Raw genomic sequence first — 25,273 nt, 5'->3', positions numbered from 1 at the left:
CTATGGTGTAGATGGGAAGTCACAAGAGAACTGAGTATCAGCAGAAAGGCTTCTTTTGTGGATCTTGCCAATGATTTAGTACTGGATTGACTACAGCCCTTAGCAGCCCATAAGGCAGGTTGTTCACTGGATTGTTTACCTTACTCAATGACTGGGAGGTGGAGTGGGATGTGAAAAGAAGATATTCTCAGTGACCTCCAACTTTGGCTGACATGGATATTTTAGAGTGGGCACCCTGTGCAGATACAGAAAAACTAATGCTTCAATGACACTGATCACACCCAAGGTCAGGACCTTTGCTTGACCAGGCATGTTCAAGTGCATGAATGGACATAGTTGGAAGAATTGCAATCTTGATCATGCCACATTTGGTGGTTCTTATCAAAGTCAGCCTTCAGTGAGAGTATGAATATGAATTCAGCATCAGAGAATGAAAAACCTACTAGGGTAAGAAAGAAGTACACCATTATGGGCACCTCACAATCCAGGGTACCATGATTAGAGGTCCATAAGGTAGGTCCCCAGTTCTTCCCTCCTCTCTCATGAAATGATGCCTACAATCCACATTTGGAGCTTTCTTCCTGTCACTGCAATTCCAATAGGCTGGGGAATGCTGGGTGAGGCAGGGTTAGGTCAGGTGGACCTGGGACTACAATTATTCTGAGTTGCTGGCATTCTTTTTCACCCCAGTACAGATGAAGGTTCTGAGAAAGGAGTGTGATGGAATAAATGATGATGAGGAATGATGAGAAAACTTTCTAGTATTATCTGCAATTGAGTCTACTGAGCACCTAAGTGTTCAAGTCTCTCTCTAAACCAACCAATCTTTTTTGGAGTTCTGTCTGTGGAAATGAATTCCTCAAAGTACCCACCACTCTCTGCCACCAGCAACCTAGAAGATAGAAGTTCTTTCTGCAGGGACTATGCAGATTCAAAGACTAAGTTATCATGTGATTAATTCAAAACCTCCCTCTATGAGTGCTTCTGGAGGAAACATTGTAAGAAGCCTGGTGTGTTTTGATGTAATCTGTCAGGCTTTTACATTTCTTCCTTCCAGCTCCGGGACCCATCTGCCACCTAAAATTCTATCATTTAAATCCCTATAGTTAATCAAAAGTTCTCTAGAAAAACACAAATATCCCTTAAGTCAGGATAAGGGCTACAGAATTGATGCAGTCACATGAGAACTAGGGGTAGTGCTAGAATTCTATCAGAGACTTAGGGGAGGCAATTCAGGGGGCAGAGGGGTAGGGGTGGGGAGGTGAATTAGAGGATCTAACTTGAAGCTGTGTTTTCATAGATGATACATGGTTTTATATTACACTGAATATTTATTTGAGGTGGTTTGGGCCACAGGACTTAACAGATTTGAGATGCTCAAAACTCCTCAAATAAGGCACCCCTTGATTCCATCACAGCAACAGGAGAAACTAGCTAACTGTGTAGACCTTGGATATCAAGACCCAAAAGATCTGGACTTGAGAGGCCATCAAATTCAAACCCCTCCTTCTTTAGTCATTTTGCTTAGCAGAAGCAGGTAAATATACCAAGGCTGAGCTAAGGAATATCCAAAGGGATTCAGTGTCCTCAGAAGAAATTCTTGGCAGGACCTCCCTCCCAGAAACAGGCTGAGGAAAGGGAGTCACAAATGTAGAAAAAGGCCCTTAAATTGTGGCTGTATTATCCAGTCACATGATACAATCTCACTGCTTCTCATCACATGATCTCTTTCCCCCTCCTCCTCTGGTTTCTCCCTCCCCACTGCTCTGTTTTGATTCAGTTAAAATAGATGCAAACCCTGGCCTTTTCTATTTTTAATACCCAGCCATTACATAATCTACATCGTAATTGCTGACTTGAAAAACTATTGGCAACAGTAAAAAATCCCCCGAGTTTTAAACAGGAAAAGGACTATTACAGCACAAAAGCCTCTGCCAGCTTTATTGACTGGTAAACTGTCTGTAATCGTCAATTGCCAGTGAAAGTCACATGTATCCTGGGGACACACCCTCTACCTTAGGGGAAGCAGGCAGGACGACAAGACGAAAGGCAGTTTCTGCTGGAAGAAGGTTGCGGGGTGGTCAGACTTGAAGGCTGCTCCAGCCAAAAGTGCTGAAGGAGTGAGCCCCAGTCACCGGAGGGAACTTTTACTACTTGTGTTTCATGCTAGGGAGTGAAGTATCTCCCAGCCAGCATCTTTCCCTCATCAACTTCTTGGCTTTCCTACAGCTTCCAACACACTCCTGCAAGGGCAGGTGGACTAGCCCAGTGAAATAGGTGGATTTTAGAGACACAGGTGCAATAAAGGTGCTTGTTGGACACAAAATCTTCTCTGCAAAGCTTTCCAAATACTAGGCCAGAACCACACTACTCCGTGCTTTTGGGGGGGGGGGGATCAGGAATCGAACTCAGGTTCTTGCACTTGCAAGGCAGGTGGCAGAACCACTGAGCTAAATCCCTGCCCCTCGATGCTTTAATAAAATGCTCCCCCCCAAAAAAAACAAAAACAAAATAAAATGCTCCCAATAAAAATACCAGAACTAGTCATTTGGTAAAGGGATTCATAATCAAAAAGAAATTAACCATCTCCTTGAGACAAAATTCTGAGTGCACTGGGGGTGTGGGTTAGTGTAGGAGACACACAGGGGACAAGGTTTCCTTCCCTGGTTTTGCCAATTCTGCCACGGCCCTAACCCCACAAATCAAGATAGCGGTACACTCTAGGTCAACTACATGAGGTATGATAATAGAATATGGGGAGTTTTTAATTTTTAAGAAAATTTATTAAAGTAAAAGATAAATTGACGTAATTCCCCTCAAAATATTCCTCCTCACTTTGAATACACTTATCCTCTTGCCACTTTCTGAAGCAGTTCTGGAAGTCCTCTTTTGTTGTGCTGTTATAGCTGCCTCAAGAATCTGAATCAATTCCAAACATCGACTTTTCATGGTCACTTTAACTTTGGGGGAGACCAGACATCACATGGTGCCAGATCCAGTGAATAAGGTGAATGAGGATACACCGTTTTTACAAGTCTGCCTTTCTGTTGGATGGCACTTGGTGACAACATTCACTGTTTGTTTTTGTTTGTTTTGAGACAGGGTCTCACTATGTAGTTAAGGCTAGCCCTGAACTCACTATGGAGTCCAGGCTGCCTCAGCCTATCCAGTGCTGGGATTACAGGCATGTGCCACCACATCTAGCTTAAAATACAGAGATCTTTTGTAAAAGGCTTAACCACACTGTCATGAGAATAATATATAATTTATGGCACTAATTAGTTAAGGCACTTCTGGCTACAGGTGACAAAAATCCAAATCAGATTCTCATTAAGGGGTGAGGAATAAAAAGGAAGGTGTGGGTCCATGTAAAGGAAAGATCCAGAGTTTCACTAGTTTAAGGCATGGTTAGATCCAGGTACTCAAAAGATGTCATATGGTCTCCAGCCCTCTCTGTCTTTCAGCTCAGCTTTCATCTGTGTTGGGGAACATTCCCTTCAGGGTGGCAAGATGGTCCCCCAGCAGCATGAATGAGACACTATATAGACGAGGCAGCCCACCTGGAAGAGAAACACAAATATACTTCTTAATATAGTAGTTTCAAAAACCCAGAGCCCAGAGCCCTGATTAGCCTAGATCTGGGCCTAAGCCCATCCCCACATCAACTAACTGTAGCTCTCTGACTGTCATAGTCCCGTGTCCTCCAAGGGATGGTCTTACCGCACCAGAACCTTGTCTCCCCAAAAACAAAGTCAAAGGGCTCTTACTCAAAAAGGAGAATGCATGCTGGACAGTCAAAGCCCGGTGACCTCTACTGTTCTCCAAGTTTGGAATGACAGTAGACGTTACCTAATTTTTTTTTTTTTGGTGCCAGGGATTGAACTCAGGACCTTGTACTTTCGAGGCATGCGGCAGAACCACTGAGCTAAATCCCCGGCCCTGGAATGACAATAGATGTTAAGACTAATCCAAATTATAAATAAAGAGCAAAATGGAAGATAGATGATAGGCAATAGAAAACAGATCTTTCTCAAATGGGAAAGGGATCAGGGATTGGGGTGGGGGGAGGGAATGAAAAAAGGAATTAAGATGTATTATGTACATATACCAACTCTACATGAGGAATGTAAACACGAGTACTGCAAACACATACTAATAAAAAAGAAAAAACCATAAAACAGGTTCCTCCATCAACCAGGCCCATATCCCTGAAGAATGAGCAAAAATACTTGTTTGGTGTGGCACTGGCTGCATTCACACTGGTCCTACTCCAGCTGCTCAGGGACCTTGGCTTCTTGATTTAGGATATTCCCTGGAGTGTTACTATTTGTTTAGATCCTTACTCAGAGGAGTCTTCAAGTCCCAAGATTTTGCAGGAGACTTCCCCCAACCCCCCCCCCCCCTTTTCTGGTACCAGGGATTGAACTTGGGACCTTGCGCTTGCCAGGCAGGCAACGGCACCACTGAGGAAAATCCCCAGCCCTCCAAACCCCTTTAAACTCAACAATGGCATGGCTGGGGAAGCTGTAGCTCTTCAGATTCTTCGTAACTAACAGGGAGAGCAGAGTGTGACAAAGTTCTTTTTGGGAAGTTTTGCTTCCCTTTAGGAGTCTGAACTGAGAATGGATTCTGCTGGGCAAAAAGGAATACTGTAACATGATAGTTGCTGGAGCATCCACCCAGCAGAATCTTGGGGACCACTGTTAAACATCCTGAGTTACACAGCACAACAATTTGAAGTCAGCTGCAACCACCCTCCCCTGGGGCATGCTTTAAAAGCTGCCTGAATCCCTGTCCCAAGTGCTATGAGAAGTCCAATGGTTTTCCCAGAATCTGCAATTTCCCAGAATCTGCTAATGCTCTTGGTAATCCCTTTGGCTCTGACTCCAGCTCTTGGGGAAGTTTTGATCTCACTAACATCTCACCTCCTGAAGTTGGTCTCTTCTGCTACTCTTAATTTGTCCCAGATGTGAGACCCAGCTTTCTTTTTCCATGCTTTACTAAAAAGGAAAAATACATGTACACATACTCGAAACACTGTGTTCATCAGACTTTCCTGAAGGTATGAAGGGACAGAGGGGATTACAGCACTGGTTGGCTCCTTCACCCTCTCAACATGCTCCTAACATGGGGCGGAGAGGGGTGGGAATCTACCCTCCTCTCAGGAAACTAAATTCCTTTTATACCAGCTTAGGAAGTCTCTCTAAGAGTGACAAGGAAAATGCAAGGAGCAAGTTTCTCCCATGGCCAAGTCCAGCTCTGAGCCTTGATTTCCTGGGCCACTCAGGTTTCCCTTCCCTTTCTTGCTTCATCTCCAGGGGATGGAGCAAGCAAGCCTTCCCACAGGGAAAGCCCTTCATCAAAGGCGGGTGCAAAAGGCTCTGCAAGGCAATGAACACCAAAAACAGGCAATTGCTAACAAAGAAGCCTGAGCTTTGAATTCCTTCATTCATCACACCAAAAGGTATAACAGTAGACAACATGTCCATATAGCCTGCCTTCAGAATCCTTTCAATTCCTGTGAAGAAAGGAATAGTGAGAGGTCCCTATATTCTTTCCAGAGGCTAAAATTTATAATACTAAATTTAGCTAAAAAAGAGAGGGGGGAGGTAATGATGATGGGGAATAAATCTTCTATCTTCCATAAGAGGAAGGCAAAAGTTAATTTTTCATTCATTAATGTCATCATTAGAAAATTCAGCCTTAGACTGGGTGTGGTGGTGCATGCCTGTAATCCCAGCACTCAGGAGGCTGAGGCAAGAGGAGGATTACTATGAGTTCGAGGCCAGCCTGGGCTACATAGTGAGTTCAAAGCCAGTCTGGACTACATAGCAAGACCTTGTCTCAAAAAACCAAAAAAAAAAAAAAAAGCAGAAAGAAAAATATAGCCTTAAATATTTTTTAACATAAAAGTACCCAGCAATAAAATTTATTTTATTTTTTATTTTACCTAGGAAGTTTAGTTTAGTGCTCTAAACTACTTTTCTTTGGAAAGCAGCCCCCATGAAGTTTCTGTCATCAAGTTGCTTCAGTTTAACATACTTATATTCAGAAGCCTAGTACATGCAGAATTGAAACTACAGGGGAAAGTTTTTAAAAAGTATATCCTACAAGATGAAAACTCAAGCTATTTTAACAAATATTCCTTTAAACATGAAGATATCTCAACACTTCAGAGACAAAAGATTTGGTCTACATATACATTCTAAATCACATAGTTTAAAAAAAAAAAAAAAGGAACCTTCTACCAGTATCCATATTGCTGTGTACTTGCTATTTTCACTGACATGAGAACTTGCTTCAGTGTTTTAATAGTCACACAGAACTTTACTTTGTACCCCTACTCATGTATATTTATTACCACAGTGAACATCTTTGTCTAGATAAATCTATGTATAAGAGTATTTCCTTAGGTGAAATTCGTTTGCTATGCTGTGACTTGCTATTTGTTTTCTTTGCTTGTTTTCTTTTTTTTTTGGTCCTGGGGATCGAACTCAGGACCTTGTGCTTTTGAGGCAGGCACAGTGCCACTGAGCTAAATCCTGGACCCCTCTCTGCTCATTTTCTATTGGGTTTATTCTCTTTTTATTAGTGATTTGTAGGACCGCTCTCTCTCTATATATAGTTTATATATATATGAATCCATTGTCTATCACATATATTAAAAATTTTTTCCTGACCTGTTGGCTGTATTTATGAGATGTGATAAAGAAATATGTGAGTGTTTAAAATTTAAAAATATATTACAGTAAAAGACATTGCTATTAATTCACTCAAAATAATCCTTCTTGCTTCAAACACACTTATCCTATCATTCTTGCCACTTTCTGAAGCAGCTCCAGAAGCCCTTAGTTGTGTCTTTAGTTGCACTGTCATGGATGCCTCAATGTCCTGAATCAACTCAAAATATTTACCTTTCACGGTCATTTTGAATTTGAGGAAGAGCCAGAAGTTGCATAGTGCCAGATCTGGTGAATAAGATGGATAAGAATACACCATAATGTTTTTATGACCCTGGCTTTCTGCTGGATAGCACTTGGACCAACATTCACTGTATTTTTTATCATATTTTATAAAGACAAAAAAGGGGATTTACAGAACTGCTTCAGAAAGTGGCAAGAATGATGGGATAAGTGTGTTTAAAGTCAGGAGGAGTACTATGAGGGTGATTAATTGCAATGTGTCTTACTGCAATGTTTAATTTATACATTCACCATGTATTTCAATCATATCTCATATAGTGAGTTACCAGATAGAAATTTCTCATTTTTATGTGGCAAAACCAATTATAAACTAGACAAACTATTACAACAGGTGCAGCGTCCCCTCACTGCAAGTACTGGGCTACACTCCTTCTTCTGCTTAGGTTCCTATGGGGAAACAATTGGGTAGGCAGATATTTTCTGAACTGTTCATTCATGTCTGGTTTTATAGCCAAGATAGTGGTGAAAATGGATCAAGTTAAGAAACAGCAAAAAGAATTATAAGGATTTTGTGTTTGTTTCAGCTATTTGGAAGTTTCTTTTTCACATGTTTGGAGTCATGGACAACAGTGTTGAAGGGATTTGTAACCACTGAAAATCCAAAAACAACTTCATGGACAATGACCTCAGCATTTCCAAATTTTCAAACTATGCAGGCTTTAGGGCATTATCGCTGTCATGAAGGGAATGACTGAACACAGCCCAGGAAAAATAAACTTCAGATCTCAAATGAATAGAAATGCTCAAGGGTCCATTGACTTCTAGAGTTTTATGCAAGAAACTTTAAAAAAGTTTCCATTTAGCCTCCACAAAAGATTAGCACTGGCCCAACCTGATCCTGAACAGTGACCAAAAAAAAAAAAAGCCCTATTAGCCAAGTGGGATTTTGCCTACCAGATGGCCACAGGCTCTCACCCCAGGAGTGCTTGGCTCCTGTACCTCCAAAGGCCCAGGACTTTGTGGAGGTCAGCCTACTTGGCCAGAACATACCCACAGCGGTCCCATTAAACCTCCACATTATTTAGGCAAGCAGTGTAAAAAGCAAGCTTGAAAAACAGGCCTGGCTGTATTCCTTGTAGCTGAAACTTGATGCCCCTTTAGAAACTTGTTTCCTGGGCAATGAAGGTTCTGCCATAAAAGCATTCTTCAGTCCCTAGTGATACTAAGAGAGAAAACAGACATTCTATCTTGAAGTTGATTCAAAACCATTATTTTTACAACCTCAAAGAAAACCTTTCCTTTGTCAAAGCTTGTGCTGAACTGCTACATGGCTCCTCACTGCTATCATCTGTTCACCTCCTGGTCATCAAGGACTTGGTCACAGTCTCCCTTTCCACCTCAAGTCAAACCCTGCCTGATCATGACCTCCTGTATGTCTACATCTCAGTCTTTACTTCTACAGCTTCTGTTCTTTAACTCCATTATGATTTCTAGCCTAACAACCCCTTCCCCATTACTTTGCCACCAATCAGTGCTCTGGATTCACTTCTTTCTCTAGTCATCTAGAGGACAAGTCTCCTAACAATTATTCTAGGTCCTCCCTTCCACCTCTTCCATTTGCCTAACAACACCCAGCTCCTGTCTGAAGACAGACATCCTCTACTTCAACCCTCCCATTCTTCATGGTGCTTAAACAACCATTTGTAGAGGGCTGCCTTCTCTATAAATGCACTGTCTCTAATACCAGGTGGGTCCTCAGCACTGCTCAGTTATCTCGACTGCAACCTGAACTTTTTGAAACTACATTAACTCTCCTCAGTATCCTATTTTTTCCTAGCGGATGATTTCAACTTCTGCCCAGCGCAAAATCCAAGAGAAGGAAACACTGACTTTCTGCCTCCCAAAATCTTACCAAATTGCTCTACCCCATTATGTCTCTGTCCCTATGAAATGAAACTTAAAAATGCTCAGCAGAGGTGGCCCAGGCCTATAGTCCCAGCTACTCAAAAGGTTAAGGCAGGAGGATGCCTTTAGCCCAGAGTTCAAGATCAACTTAAGTAACATCTCACAAAGAAAGAAAAGGGGCAAAAGGGATAAGCAGAGTGTTGGGAAAAGATAGGAACTTAATAAACAGTGGTAGTGATGGTGTCAGTCTCAGTGTAGCTTTGTCCTCAGCTCAGTTAAAGTATAAATTTTCTAAGTATTCAGGATACAGTACTTCCCACCCACCCCCAGAGGAGGGTCATCCTGCTCAACAATTTCTATTTTTCTTCTTTCTTCTTTTCTTCAGTTTCTCTCTCTATTCCCTCTTTCCCCACAGCACTTGGACATGGTGAGGTCTCAAAAGATAAATCAATAGCCTGCTCTGCATCTTGCACCCTCCTTTTAATAACTCCTCCCTTCAAGCTTCTTGAAAGGGACCCCTCCCTGACAGGATCACACTCTTACCTCCCATTTACCAGCTACGAGTGTCACTGGTTGGCAAGAGTGACCTCTCTTGCTTACCAAAGGTTCTGCTTTTGGAAAACTGCTCTGGTGATTAGCAAAGCAGCATAAATTTTTAGATGCATTTTTTTTTGGTACCGGGGATCGAACTTGGGACCTTCCACTTGCAAGGCAGGTGGCAGAACCACTGAGCTAAATCCCCGGCCCAAAGCAGCATAAATTATACTGCTATTAGCTCAGGGTTTTAATAATATGAATGAGTGTAATTTTAATAGCATGAATGATGACACATGCTGTAATCCCAGCACTTGGAAGGCTGCAGTAGGAGGACTGCTGTGAATTCGAGGCCAGCCTGGGCTACATAGCAAGACCTTGTCTCAAAAAAAAAAAAAGTATAAATGAGAACAGATTTTTTTTTTTGTATTAACACTATGTCTTAGTAGAGAAGAAGTAAGATTAAAGTGTTCTTTAAAATTTTTTGTGTTGATACTGGGGATTGAACCCAGGGTCTGAGCTAAATCCCTAGCCTTCTTTTATTATTTTGAAACAGGGTCTTACTGAGTCCCTAAATTGCCCAGGCTGAGCTGGAACTTACAGTTCTCCTGCCTCAGCTTCCCAGAGTCCTGGGATCACAGGCATGCACCACTGTGCCCAGCTTAAAATTCTTTACAACAACACACTTGTTTTCACAAAATTTACCTGATTTTCTAGATCCAAAAGTTAGAAACAATCTCTCCTCCCTCTGAATTCCCACAGCACTAGTCCAAATCTATCATACCCTATCACTTTATAATTACAATTATTTATGCACTAAACCTAAGTTCCTCAAAAGTAGGCTCAGTTCAAGTTATCACACGACTTCAGCAGTTAATAAATATCTGACAAATTAATAAATGAACTTTATAAGTACCCATTATAGAAAAGATAATTTTAATTATAAATCAATCTAATTGGCCCTTTAAATCAAGCCCCCTGAAGAACTTCCATTGACATTCTGTTATCACAGTATTAGTTTTCCTTACATTTTATATCTAATAAAGTTGCATTCATTCACATGTTGCAATTTAGGCTCTCATTCATTTACATGTGTCTTCTTCATGACACTATTTCCTTTTGGGGTCAGTCTGGAAGGACTAGGGTAAGTCAGTGAGGCAGAAATCACCCAAGTTGAAGGGTATGAGCACAGCATTCATTGGGAAGGATTGCATTTCCCTCCTCGCTCATCCCAAAAATATCCCAGGAAGTCTTCAATTTCTTTCATAAGGCCTGTGTGTCAGTTCCTCAGCATAGCTATGGCTTTGCCCCTTGCTGGACTTTTCTGGGTTTAGTCATTTCTAAAACAAAGAAGTTAGCTCAGAAAAATCTCAAAACTTTTTTTCTAATGTCAATATTCCATGTATAACTGCATTATCACTTACTATCTCAAAATCAGATTTTGAAATAAAATTTTGTGTTATAAATATACTCCATACCCCTAGTTACCTCCCCCCACCAAGTAAACTGTTTGATCATCTATATGATACCAAGGCAGGATGTGGAGATTGCTGAAAGGAGCTTCTTCTACAGCACTGACTCTCCTGTCCCCACAGTCCCTCTGGAGGTTAGTCTGTAATTCTTACCCACACAGAACTGTGTGCTTGGACAAATAATAAGGGTCAAAAAGGCAGCCAGGAACGAATGCCAGAAAACACAGGGCAGGACCAGGTGACAAGCCCCTGTCCCTCTGGAGCCAGAACCACCTCCTAAATTTGCTTTACCCTCACAGAGGTTATAATTTTCAGCAAGGCTAAAAATCACCAATGGCAGACAGCCAGAAGGTGAGGCCAGGCTGGGTAAGCAAAAGCCAGTGATGAGCTCCTGACTTAGTATCCAAGCAGTCAAGAAGAAGGGAGGCAATCCTCCCACAGAGGACCTATAAAGTAGCTGCCCTCTTTGGCTGAGATCCAGGTTACCAGTAGGAAATCTCTTACCTCTGTGGACCTCCTCATTTGCTCCAGAGACTCTTGGCAGCTTCATCTTTTAGGAGGAGAGACTGTGTGTCTGGGCCCTGTGACATCAGATTACCACTTTTAGAAATGCCTGTGGAGTCACCAGTTCACACAGCAAACACTTCCATGGTGCCTCCATTTTCTCTTCCACTATGAAATCTGAGCAATAGAACTTGTCCTAACACAATCTATCAAGCAGTAGTAAGGCTGTGGAAAGATTGTCCCACACAAATCAGCATGCCTCAGGGAGAGAGATCCTGTCAGTCCTTTGTTCATTCAGTCAGTCACCCTTTCCTGACTACCGACTATGCCTGCTCCAAGTACTGGGCTGCAAGGATGCCTTGAGATTTTTTTTTTTTTTTGGTATCGGAGATCAAACTCAGAACCTTGTGCTTGTGAGGCAAGCTGTGGAACCACTGAGCTAAATTCCAGACCCAAGGATTCTTGATAGACACCAGGCTAATGGATCCAAGAGAATCTCTCTCAAGTAAAATCTCTCAAGTCAAATCTCTCTCTCGTGGATTTAGAACTTCTGAAAAGATATAACTACCTCTCGCATTTAAGCTATAGTAACAGGTTAATTATTTATTTATTCATTTATTTCAGTTTTTTGAGACAGGGTCTTGCTGTGTAAGGCCAGGCTGGCCTCGAACTCACAGCAATCCTCCTGCCTCAGCCTCCTGAGTGTTGGGATTACAGGCATGTACCACCACACCCAGCTAGGAATAGGTTAAATAATTTAATTGAGTAAGTACAACTGCTAGTTGGAAAACTGAAGTGACTTAAGAGATTCTTGATTTTCTACTCATTAAAGCAGATCTTCTTAGGATCTCTACTAACTAATAAATTCACAAGTGGAGGTAACATGGGATTCCAAAAATAAACAAAAATAATGACTTCATAAAAAATTGTTTTCATTTAAATAACCCAGACAAGCCTTTCCTTCAATGGTCTAAATCAATACACTATTAGTATATTACTTTCAAATGAATGAAGCCAGAATTCAATGAGCCACTAAGCCACCACTAACTTTACAATAATCAAATTGGACAACCTTACTTCAAAATATTTCACAGCTATCTGTGGACAGGTTAGGACCCTTTTTCCCTTTTGAATTCAATGGAACATCAAACATTCTCTGGTTTACGGGACTATCAGGGCCAAAAGGGCCAGAGAACAGTGCAGTAACCATAATGTGGTATCTTCCCTGGCTGCCTTCTGCCCACCTCTTAACTGTTCCTAGCTCCAGGCTGCAGCTTTTGCTTTAGTCTTTTCCTCCTTGGAAAATTCACCTCTTAAGAAATAGGAGTGGAGGGCCAGAGATTTAGCTCAGTGGTTTTGCGGCCAGCCTTGCAAGCACAAGATCCTGAGTTCAATCCCTGGTACCAAAAAAAAAAAAGAAACAGGAGTAGAAAAATGCAAAATGGAATTTGAGGCTGAATACCTGAGTTTGAGTTCTAATTGAGCTTCAGTGTCCAAATAAAAGGAAAAAGTAATAATGGAAAGCATACAAGTTTGTATTAGCTAAGTTACTGCAATATGATGGCACTTTGTACATGGCAAAGTGATTTTTTAATATATTGTTGTAGTCACTGTTTGTTTGTTTTTTTCCCATTAAGTTTATTGGTACATTTTAGGTATAAAATACAGTCACATTCATCATTGGGATCTTGTACCATTACATGAGTATCTTGGTTCTTATTTTTTTCCCCATCCTCCTGCCCTCCCTTCACCCCCTCCACCCTTCCCTATTTGCAAAGACTTTGTTTCCATTTTTTTCCTTTTCTCATATTTTTCTTTTCCCTTTTTTCCTTTCCCCTACCCCTCCCACTTCCCCTGGTCCTTTAGACCTTTTCTTCCTATTACACAACATCAATTATACATTTTTTAAATTACAATATCAAGATCTAGGAGACATTACCACAGATTTTACAGAATTTAAAAGGATATAGAAAGCATATTACAAAAATCTTTTTTGAAATAAATTTGACAACTTCTAAGAAGTACCTTGGAAGACAAATTAATGAAACTAACTCTGGAGGAAATATAAAATTTGAATAGCACCTATTAAAGAAAGTATATTCATAGCTTGAAAACCTACCTATATGACAACAGCAGGCTCATATACATTTTAACTGATAAATTATATCAAACAATTAAAGCAAAAAAAAGAAGGAACACTTCTCCCCTCATTTTAGGAAATCGACATAGTGCTAATCCTAAAACTGGATAAAGATAATAGAAGAAAAAAGTATGAACATAGATAGAAATTTGTTTAACAAAACAAACTATTAGAAGTCAGATCTGGCAGGATGTAGAAAGTGGTTTTGTTATAGGGATAGCAGTGTTGGTTCAGCATTGGAAGATCCACCCCCAAAAGTCATCATTTTAACAGAGGAAAGGAAAAAGCCATATGATCCTGTCAGTAGTTGGAGAAAAAGTACTGGACTAAATTCTACAGCTGTTCATGGTAAAAGCTATCAGGAGACTAGAAGTAGAACAGAACCTTCTCAACAGATTAAAGACATGTACTCCATAATTCCAGTGAGAATGCCTTATATAAATGGAGAAGATACAATGCTTTCTCCCTTAAGGTAGGGAACAAGGGCAGATGTGCTTACTCTATCTGTCCATTAAACTTTGAAACCTAGGCCCAACCAAAATAGTCTGGCAATAAAATGACACAATTAGGATAGGATTGGCAAGGTAGAAGTAAAATCTTTATATGTAGATGAAATGATCATCTACATAGAAAATACTAAGAAATCTCTAGGAACTCCTAGAACTTGTATTTGAATTTAGCAGGATTAGAAAACACAAGGCATATATAAAAATTCAGGTCTGTGCATATGTGCTATAAATGAAGAATTGGATATTGAAATTTAAAAGTTATGTAGGAGTACAAAGGACCTAGAAAAGTTAAAAAAAGACAAAAAAACAGTGTTGGAAGACGTTTATTATGATTATTTCTCACCCCTACTTTTCCCCCAAGCTTTACCTCAGGTTCTAATTGAGACTACTTCTCTCCAGTGTCTCTCAAAACATACAGAGGGGAAGAAAGAACCAAAATATTACTATGCCTCCCTGAAGCCTGTCAAAGGTGCCAAATCCAGTCAGTCTCCACTCCCATTTGTTCTTTCTACATTAGAAGTAGTTTTTTCTCTAAATGGCAATCCACAGCCTACAGACTATTTCCTCTTAGAGGTACCTTGAGCCCTTTTTTTTTTTTTGGTACCAGAGATCGAACTCGGGTCCTTGCGCTTGCAAGGCAAGCGACGGAACCACTGAGCTAAATCCCCAGCCCAACCTTGAGCCCTTTAACTTGCACCCCATGAAACAAATTCATCTCCTCCTTCTAGAAGATGACTCCCCTTTCCAATTACACCCATTTCTGTCATAATGGGCAACCTCAGTTTCACTGAATAGACAAACTGTGGCATTATGGGTGACTTATAACTGTTCTTTCACAGACTATCAGATCAGTGGTTTCTTCCATGAAATGTCTTTAAGATTGATCTTTTCCCTTATAAGCCCATTACTTACCCTAGTTGATGCCTTATTTCAGACTTTTTCACTACAACTTCCTAATCAGTTTCTCTAACCTCATTTTCTGCTTTTTTCATTTCATGCACCACACCATAAACCCTTCTCTGATCACTGCTTTTATCATCGCTATCTGGTTATTACCTAGCCTACCATCCTCAAGTCAGAAGCCTATTTTTTAAACAGCTTTTTATATCAAGTCAGAAAAGATAATTTTTGTTAACATTTTGTTGTAAGATTTTTTAAATATATAAAAATTATGACTATATTTACTTCAAGTGAAAGAGGTTCTTGTATATTTTTTCATGTATATTGTAGCCAACTTCCCACGGCAATTATTATAGATCTACTTGATCAATGTATGGATATACCATAACTGATTTGATCAACCTCTTATTAATGACCATTTTAATTGTTTTTCTAAACTCTATACTAACAAATACCCTCATACATAATCTCTCTGTAAACTTGCCCTAGGAAAAAATACTTAGAAGTGGAACTAAGGGTTTAAAAGTATGGACACTTTAAATTTTTTTTTTTTTTTGGTACCAGGGATCGAACTCGGGACCTTCACCTATGAGGCAGGCGCCGGAACCACTGAGCTAAATCTCCGGCCCCAATACTTTAAATTTTGATAGATGCTGCCAAGCTGATCTTCACAGTGTGTACTAATTTATATTCACAGTCACAGGGACTGTTTCCTCAAGCTCTCACCCCTCACTAGCAAGAAATATTTTGACTTTTAGGTGCTGAGATTGAACCCTCATCTTCACACATACTAGGCTCCACCTGAGACACACCCTTAGCCTTCCCCCATCTCCACCTTTCTAATATTTATTTAAATATGGTATCTTGGGGCTGGGGATATAGCTCAATGCTAGAACATTTGCCTAGCATGCACAAGGCCCTTAGTTTGATACCTGGCACCACTGCTTTGCAAAATAGAGTGAAAGGAATTTGGAATTCTAAGTAGCAATACAGTAAGAAGGGTTTGGAAAACAGACAAAGATTGTAAGAGACCAAGGGCAAATACATAGGTGATATGAACAGGGATAAATCCCAAATGGAAAGGTGGCATAAACATTTTGGGTTTTTGTTTCTTGTTTTTGTTGGCAGGGGGTGGGAGGGTGGGGGATTGAGGGGTGAGACAGAGTCTCACAATGTAGCTCAAGCTGGCCTCAAACTCTTTATGAAGCCCAGGCTGGGCTCCAACTCTCAATCCTCCTGCCTCAGCCTCTTAAGTGCTGGGATTACAGGCATGCACCGCCACACTGGGCAGCAAAAGTACTTTAAAGAACAGGGATAGAAGGCCAGGGATTTAGCTCAGTGGTTCCACTGCCTGCCTCGCAAGCACAAGGTCCTGAGTTCGATGCCCAGTACCAAAACAAAAATAGGTTAAAGAACAGGGATAGAGCTGGGGATGTAGCTCAGGGGCGCAGTGCCTATCTGGCAACTGAGTTTGATTCCCAGTATTAAAAAAAAAAAAAAAAAAAGAACAGGGACAGCCAGTGTTAGATTACATATTCTCTACTTTGTTGAAATGTAAACTTCTCATTACTTTAAACCTTTTTGAGAAAGAGCTCAAAACCAGAGTGATCAAAATACATGAGTTCCCAGGAATAGGAAGAAATCAGACTTTCTATAAATTGTAGAATGACACTAAGAAAAACTCAAAGAGGAATCCCTCTATTCAATCCTTACAACATTTTTAAATGATTGTATGAAGTTCAGCAGACTTACAAAAGCAGCCCCAAGGGGAGTGAAAATTACTGAGCTTACACAAGAAACAAGCTGAGGATCGGATGTCCCATCTCTCTCCACCTGCATGTTCCCAAAGAGATCTTGGCTCCTGCTCCACCTGAGGAATGAGGCCTTGATCAACATCCACCTCTCCATGAAAGTTTCTCAAAATGTTTTAGTTTTCAGATACTTTATTTCTAAGACTTCCATTTTATTTAGTCTGAACATCAGGTTATCTTTTAATAGTTCTTAATTTCTTTTTTCTTTTCTGTTAACTTCATCATAGAATTCAACTATAGGTTCCTTGCAGATCTTTTAAAAAAAGGGGGGGAGAAAAAAATGAACCATGCCCTAAACATATTGCATTATAAAAGACTGTAAAATTTCTGGTGGGGAAAGATTAGGATACAGTGATGGAAAAGTAACTTAACCAGTGACCCTAACAATGACATTGCTAAGTTAGGGAACAAAGAGAAGAGAAGGTATGGAACAGAGGGAAGAAGATGGGTTGATAAAGAATATAATGTGACTTGGGACATGTCAACTTTAACATGCCTTAGTGCCATCCAGGTTACAATGGCAATAGTGTTTGGCTATTGTAAGGAACGAAAAAAAAAAAAAATCTAGGTAGGAGACGAGTTTGAAAGTATTTGAGGCCAGGCATGATGGTGCACACCTGTAATCCCAGCACTCAGGAGGCTAAGGGAGGAGGATTGCCACAAGTTTGAGGCCAGCCTGGGCTACAATGAGTTCAAGGCCAGCCTAAACTGCAATAGCAAGACCCTGTCTCAAAAAAATAAATAAGTAAAAATAAAAATAAGTAAAAGTATTTGAGCCAGGCTTGGTGGCACACACCTATAACCTAAATCCTACCACTAAGGAGGCTAAGGGAGGAGGATTGACACAAGTTCAAGGCCAGCCTGGGCTCCATGGTGAGTTCAAGACCAGCCTGAACTACACAGGGAGATCCTGTCTCAAAACAAACAAACCAAAAAGTATTTGAGCTATTAATGGTAGATGAAACTATAAGCATAACCCAAGGATAGTAACAAGGGAAGAAAGAAGCAGGGCCAAGGGCAATGGCCTCATTTAGGGACCCTATTAAGGAAAAACCAGTAAGGGGAAAACAAATCTTGTGCAGTTACAAATCAAGTGATACTCAGTAAATACTTGGGAGAATGACCAAATAGCCAATGGGGGTCTATTTAGATCTCTGAATGTCCATGGGCCAGGGATTTAGCTCAGTGGTTTTGCCGCCTGCTGTGCAAGCACAAGGGCCTGAGTTCGATCCCCGGTACCAAAAAAAAAAAAAAGTAGACAGATCTCTGAATGTCCATTTCAAGCTCTCTTTCCACCTCCCTATAAGTTAGCCAACTCCTTGATCTTCACAGTTAAAGCTATAGTCTTAAAACAAACACGGTGGTTGGGCCAAGGATTTAGCTCAGTGGTTTTGCCATCTGCTGCACAAGCGCAAGGACCAGAGTTCGTCCCCGGTACCAAAAAAAACGGTGGTGTATGCCTGTAGTCCCAGCTGCTTGGGAGGCTGAAGCAGGAGGAGCTCATGTTTGAGCCAAGCTTAAGAAACATAATAAGGAGCTGGCATGGTGGCGAACACCTGGAATCCCAGTGTTTGAGAGGGTGAGGCTGATGGATCATCAAAAGTTCGAAGCTAGCTTTGGCTACATAGTGAGTTCAAGGCCAGCCTGAACCGAATAGTGAGATCCTGTCTCAAAAAACAAAACAAAACACAGTAAGACCCTGTCTCTCACAAAAACAAAACAAATCTATAGTTTTCCAGAAGAAATGGCAGAAACGGACAAACACCATAAGCCAAAGCCCCAAGGCCTCACCTTTGCCCCTTATGTGTAGAAGGTGCTTCCTGCTGAATGTTCAAATAATGCCATGCCTTAAGGGAAGGGTCAAAGCTTTTCATTTAGTTTGTTTTATGATTACCTCGGTCAACTGAGTTGAGATCAATGGCAGTAGAGATACATACCTCAGGGTCTCAAAAAGATCTAGTAATTTCCTTATCAAGAATCCCAAAGATTTCTATTTCATGTCTTTTCCTACCCAATATCTACTGTGAATGTCATGCAGAAGTAGCGACCATCTTCCTTTTTGGTTACCAGCTATGCCAGCTATAATTCCTGATTCTTGCTCACCCATGCTGCAGATTTAAATGCATGTCCACCTGTGACATTTCCCTGCCCACACAGTATGGACTGAAAAAAATTATTACAGTCTGAACTGTCCATGAGATATAGAAGATGAAAGATTTAATAGGAAAAGTAGAAAATGTATAAGGTCACACCTATTACATAAAAATGAGCTCCATCATACTTGGCACTAATCACTCCCTATTTGTTAAGTGAAAACTGTGAACCAGCAATGAGATTTGAGACTAATGCTGAGATTAAAAGTCGCAAAATAGAAGGAAGAGGTGCTCAAAGTACTCTAGAGAAATTCAGATAGATGTCAAACCTGAGAAAGGGCACCTCAGAGAAGCCTTCCTTCTTTGAATCCAAGAGCTGATGACTTCTACTTGTATAGCCATAATGGTATTATCCTATTCACATTTCATTTCATTTCAATTGGGAAGAAATAGGAAAAGGATTCAAAATGGGAAAAAGAATGCAGTATCTTTCGAGCTTTGCTCCAGACTGGAGCTGCCTTATGCAGAGATACAGGAGACAAATACATGGCATGACTCCGGCAGAGACTGGTAAGTAACAGGTGCCCAGTGGGCATCTGTTGCACAGAGTACCATGGATGATTCCTTCTCCCAAAAGAACTTCTTTCACTGGGTGTTACATTACTTTTACCTGGAATTATCGCATTTGCTGCCCAATCTCTTGTGATAAAGCCTCACACTTCCAAAAACTGTCTTTTGGGCCGGGGATTTAGTTCAGTGGTTCCACTGCCTGCCTCACAAGCACAAGGTCCCAAGTTTGATCCCCTGTACCAAAAAAAGCAAAACAAAAACTGTCTTTTGACACCAAACACCATATTCTGTGAGATTTTTTTTTTTTTGGTACCAGGGATCTAATATTCTGTGAGATTTTAATAAATATCTTTATAGAAAATAAAATGGCTTGCTAGTTAAATAAGTTTGAAAAATACTATGTTCCCCATTGCCCTTTTGGAGTTTTACAATGATTATTAAAAGTTCTTTTTGAGAGGGGCATGGTGGCACACACCTGTACTCTGTACCTGTAATCTCAGTTACTCAGGTGTCTGTGGCAAGAAAATTCCAAGTCTGAGGTCAGTCTGTATAACTTAGTCCTCTTCTTAAAATTTTAAAAAGCTGGGTGTGGTAATACATGGCAGTAAACATAGCACTCTGGAAGGCTGAGGCAGGAGTATCACAAGTTCAAGTCCAGCCTGCAACTTAGTGACTTAGCAAGACCCTGTCTCAAAATAAAAAAGGACTGGGGATGCAGCTCAGTGTGAAGGCTCTGGGTTCAATTTCTAGTACCACAATAATAATAATACAAAATAATAAAAAGAGGCTGGAGATGCAGCTCAGTGGTAGAGTACACCTGGGTTCAATCCCCAGTAGCACAAACATACACAAATTTGGGGGGGGGGGTCCCAGGATCAAACTCAGGACCTTGGACTTGCCAGGTAGGCGTATGCTGCTGAGCTACATCTCCGGCCACAAAGTTCTTTTTGAGGCAGCTAGAAACTTAACATAAAATCCAGGACAAGAGCCCACTTAAGCTAAGAGCCTTATTCCAGAAAGGCAGCAAGAGACCAACCACCATGACATCCAGTTAGACCAAGGAGTAGTAGGCAGAGCCCAAAGTGGTCAGAACAGGGAAAGCAATATATGGGGAGGACTCTACCTACTGGCTCTAGTTTCAGAGACATCATATGACCTAGGCAAGGCTGGAAAGCAAAGGCCGGAGGCCCGTGGTGAGGGACTGACAGCAAATCTGTATTCCTGGACAAGGTAGGGGGTCTAAATGTAGGGCACTGGACACAGCCTCAAACCACTAGATGAAAGGCAAAGTAAAGAAGGATGAAGGGGAAGCAGAGGCTGCTGGGCAGAGAGCTGTCACTCAGGGCCTGGAAATCCCTCTCTGAGGGGGCACTGGCTCTAAATTCCTAATGGTCACCTTATCCAGCTATATCACTGTTTTTTTGTGTATGAGGGTATGGGAGTTGGAAGGAGAGGAAAAGCTCGGTATATCCAGACACCTCCATGAAGAGTTAGAACCCAAAAGGCCTCAGTGAAACCAAAAGTCTGGATCAAAAAAAAAAGTGCTCTGGGCTGTGGACAGAGTAGATGGTGCAGTGCAGCCTGCAGGTGAAAGCATCCATGAACCCAACTGTGAGGAGCTGGGAAGAACACCAAGATTTGAGCTGCTCCTATCAAAGACTCCCTGGGGAAGGAAGAGCTGTGAGAATTTAAATTACAAATGCAGTTTGGGGGAGCTGATGAATAAAAGACGATACCCAGTCCACTAAGAAGGCTCTCTCTTTGGAGGAACTCAGGCCAAACAAGTTTTCTGTCTGAATCACAGTGGTTATCCCAGGAACTTCTGAATCTGCTAGTTTGGTTCCACAAAATTTAGCGGACAGGGGAACTGCACCTCTGTGTGGACACTCCAAGAGCTTTGTCACTGCTTTTGACATGGCTCATTCTGCCTTCTGACAAAGCCCGATCTCAGCACAGCTTATTGGGAAATGGAGACCACAGGTCGTCTGTGACCAGCAGCCACTGAGGAAGTGCCCCACCCTTGTTGTCACTGGTGGCTTCTTTTGCGCCACAATTTTGCCTCATTTCTGGGAAGCTGTACCACCTCCTTGCTAAGATCTGTGACGTCCCATCTGAGGACATCACACCAAACCCCACACCTAAACCCTAGTTACATTCTCCTATCAGCTACTCTCCAGACAAGACTGCCTGCCCCATCTGATCTTGGAAGCTAAGCAGGGTCGGGCCTGGTTAGTACTTGGATGGCAGACAAGACTGCCTGTAACTCAGCATGCTGGTGGAAAATTTCTCTACCCCTCTTTCAGGGTCAAGAGCCTCCATCTGCAGCACCCTTAGCTGCCTGTCTTTTTATAGACAAAACTGTGAAGGAAACAGTGTTTCTTTAGGGACTTATCTTCTCTTTTCAAGGCCTTTTCAGGTATCTACCTCTTTTCTGTCCCTACAAATAGAGATACAGTGCCCTCTCCTCTTTACCCCTTCCTTAGTCCAATTTTCAGGCCAGGCATGGTAGTGCACACCTGTAATCCTAGCACTCGGGAGGCTGAGGCAAGAGGATCAACACAAGTTTGAGGCCAGCTTGGGCTACACAGTGAGTTCAAGGTCAGCCTAAACTACACAGTGAAACTGTCTCAAAAAAACTCCAAACAAACAAACTAACTCATTCACATTTCCATGACTGATATGTTTCACAATCAAATCTCATCAAGGAATTGTGTGCTTGTGTGTATGTTTGTGCTGCTGGGGACTGAACCCAGGGCCCTGCACATGCTAAGCACACACTCCACTATTAAGCTACACACTCAGCCACCTTTTTTTTTTTTTTAACTTTGTTTTGTGGTACTGGAAACTGAACCCAGGGCCTAAGGCATGCTAGGCAAGTGCTCTACCACTGAGCTATATATATTCCCAGCCCTTTTGTTATTTTGAGACAGAGTCTTGCTAAATTGCCCTGGCTGGCCTCAAATTCACACTATTCCTCACTGAAACTCCTGAGTAGCTGGATTACAGACCTGTGCCACTATGTCCAGGCTTTATTTGTAACAAAGTCTCAAATATTTAAACCAAGAGAAAGACATTTCAGCTGAGGAATTCTAAGCAATAGCAAACAGCTGGGGCAAGTCTCTGAGGGACAGGACATATTCTTGGTGCCCCTGAAATTACACCACTTGACAGACCAGGCTCTATTTTGTCACCTGACACCCTCAAGCCATCTCCCTCTGCCAGCTCAGAGGCCAGAATCCCTTGGATCTGCATCAGCACTCTCTGTATCTAGTCTCACTTAGAAAAGCAAGAGAGCTAGGCGTGGTGGTGCACACCTGTGATCCCAGTACTCAGGAGGCTAAGACAGGAGGATGGCTGTGAGTCTGAGGCCAGCCTGGGCTACATAGTAAGTTCAAGGCCAGCCTGAACTACATAGTCTCAAACCACCTCCCCCTAAAAAAGAGAAAAAGAAAAGCAAGAGAGAGATATCTCTTGCTTACTCAGTAATGATTCACAGTAACAGTCATACAACAATGGTGTCACCAGTTCCAGCACATGCAGTGAGGGCACACCACACCCTCACCCCTGCCTCAACACAGCTCATGTGGAGGACAGGACAGAGGCCCTTAAGCAGTAAATCAGTTACCTGAGGTATCCTGACACTTGTGGGCTACACTAAAAACCTAAAGAACAAAGGCTTTTTCAATCCTTCCCTACAGCCAAGTGGTATCTTTCCCAAATATGTTGTTGTAGCATTTCTATATATAGAACCTAGCATTCTATAAACAGGATGCTCTGGCTAAACAGGTCACTACAAGCAAAACTGTGAGGTTGAGAAAGATGGTGTCTTCCTGCCTTTCCCCCCCTTCCTTTCCTAAATCTCACCAGAGACAGAAAAGCTCTGGACAGTAGCACAGGATTTGGTGTTGGACAGACTGAAGGAATAGAATAAATCCTAGCTCAGCCTTTTAACTGTGTGACCTTGAGCAAGTTACATTATTTCTTTGACTTTCAGCTTATCCATGTACAAAAAGAAAAACTTTGCTGGTTCGTATTAAATAAGAAAAATAAGAATAACGGAGTAAGACAAAGGCCCTGAGTAATTAAAAATACATACAAGAAAAGCATCTAATACATGCTTGGCTCTCAAGAGATGTGGGTTTCTGTTCTTCCCCATCGAGTTTATCATGCATCCACTACCCTCAAATTATGCTTTTCCTTTGCTTCTTTTCCTAAATCTTATCAAAGTTCCCCTCCCTACCGGAGGTGATATGGTCATGCTGTTTAAAGAAAACAAATCTGATGAAGAACAATGAAAACAATACTGCTGGGCCCCTATGTTAACTCTGTATTCTAAAATGGAGCCTGAAAGAAAGGATGTTTAATGTTGAGGCTCTCCTGAAGGATAAAGGACCAGAGTGTCATCTCTTTCTGTGACCACAGCCTCCACTGCTGAGATTGCTGCATGTCAGCAACAGGTCCAGAATAGAACTTGGGAGCCTTGGCTGCCCCTCTTGCTCTAACCTGCACACACCACTTCCTTAGCCAGGAAACTGCCATGGTGCTTTTTTCCTAGGAGGATTCCAACACTATTTTAAACTTTTTGGAACCAAGCAACAGGATTTGACTATGATCAGAGCCTTGAACAGTGTAGAAGGTCTGAACCCCATTTCCATCATATCTTTCTTTTCAAAATGGTCTCAACTGGGCCGAGGATGTGGCTCAGTGGCACAGTGCCTGCCTGATAAGCATGTGGTCCTGAGTTCGATCCCCAGTACCAAAAAAAAAAGATAAAAAGGGCTGGGGATTTAGCTCAGTGGTTCTGCTGCTTGCCTTGCAAGCGAAAGGACCTGAGTTCGATCCCTGGTATCAAAAGAAAAAAAAATCAAAATGGTCTCAACAAGGCCAAAATTAATACAGGAAGCAGGACAGGGCTCTATCTTGACTTCTCTCAGTGATCCAGGAAGAAAGACCTCAAGAATATTTCTAGGTTTTCCATATACAGACTCAAAGATGCCAATTATGACTGAAATTGGCCTAAGTATAATCACCTGCCATGATGTGCTATACTGATAATTCACAGTTGAGCATAAGAGTTCTCATTATGAGGTATTCTTTAGCAGTGTGTATGTTCTACTTGACTTTCCTGGCAATTCCTGAGGGTATGAGGGGCACTGGCCCAGCCTGTGGTCTCAGAAGCTGGCAGCTTCAGCAGGTAGTATAGAGCTGAAAAGAAGTTTACATGAGGGACAGACTGTCCATGCAGGACTAGCCAACAGCATGTGCTTAGGGAACTAGCAGAGCAAAGATAACAAACAACAAATATTTTAAACTGTATATTTATCCAAGTAGTCACCACAGTCTAAAAGAAATTTTTGATGCACTTTTCTTATACTTTGCTGGATTTCCTTATGCTTGTTTTGCACTTAATACTAGTTTTGAAATACATAATGAGGGTTGAAAGTATGAGAATCATCATAATCTTTCTATTGCTAAGGGTCTCTGGCACTCCAAGGATGGCCAGCAACCACCAGAAACGAGAAGAGACAAAGAAGAATCCTTTCTTAGAGCCTTCGGGAGGGTCATGGCCCTGCTGACACCTTAAGCCTCCAGAACTGTGAGATAATAAATTTCTGTTGTTTTAAGCCACCTAGTTAGAAGTAATTTGTTATGGCAATCATGGGAACTGATATTCATTCTTGTATTATCACCTTCATTTTCAAATAAAGAAAATAAAGAAAACTGAGGCCCACAGAGGTCACATACTTTGAGATCTCTACAGGCACTGCTTTGCTGACTGAGTACTGACTCTCGCTCTTGCTGTTGCTATTACTGGCTCTCCCCTTCACCACAGCCACCAGCTTCTAGCAGTGCTGGAGCTGAGCTACAAGAATGGCCCCTTCCTCTAATGTATAGGGCCACACCTTTCCCCT

General features: G+C 41.6%; 1 long non-coding RNA gene across 23 annotated transcripts in view; it reads right to left on the bottom strand.

The window, feature by feature from the left end:
* Positions 1 to 2,761: 2,761 nt before the first annotated feature.
* The window catches only part of LOC147827112 (uncharacterized), a 55,188-nt gene continuing 32,676 nt past the window's right edge, over positions 2,762 to 25,273 (bottom strand). For 16 of the 23 annotated variants that reach the window (XR_015452934.1, XR_015452941.1, XR_015452935.1 and 13 more), the window contains 2 exons: positions 11,339 to 11,415; positions 2,762 to 3,560 (listed from right to left, as the gene is read on the bottom strand). This is a non-coding gene — a long non-coding RNA (uncharacterized LOC147827112). Of the gene's footprint in view, positions 3,561 to 4,925; positions 5,001 to 11,338; positions 11,416 to 12,582; positions 12,736 to 16,678; positions 16,758 to 25,273 lie in introns of all 23 variants that reach the window. The other 7 variants (XR_015452942.1, XR_015452950.1, XR_015452953.1 and 4 more) reach the window with 5 other exon arrangements.

The sequence above is a fragment of the Heterocephalus glaber genome, unplaced genomic scaffold, assembly GCF_053883595.1.
Source record: "Heterocephalus glaber isolate CG9 unplaced genomic scaffold, H.glaber_assembly_v1.0 deba00001456, whole genome shotgun sequence".
Taxonomy (NCBI): domain Eukaryota; kingdom Metazoa; phylum Chordata; class Mammalia; order Rodentia; family Bathyergidae; genus Heterocephalus; species Heterocephalus glaber.
The sequence above is the reverse complement of the archived record's forward strand: the minus strand, read 5'-3'. Positions and strand labels throughout refer to the sequence as shown.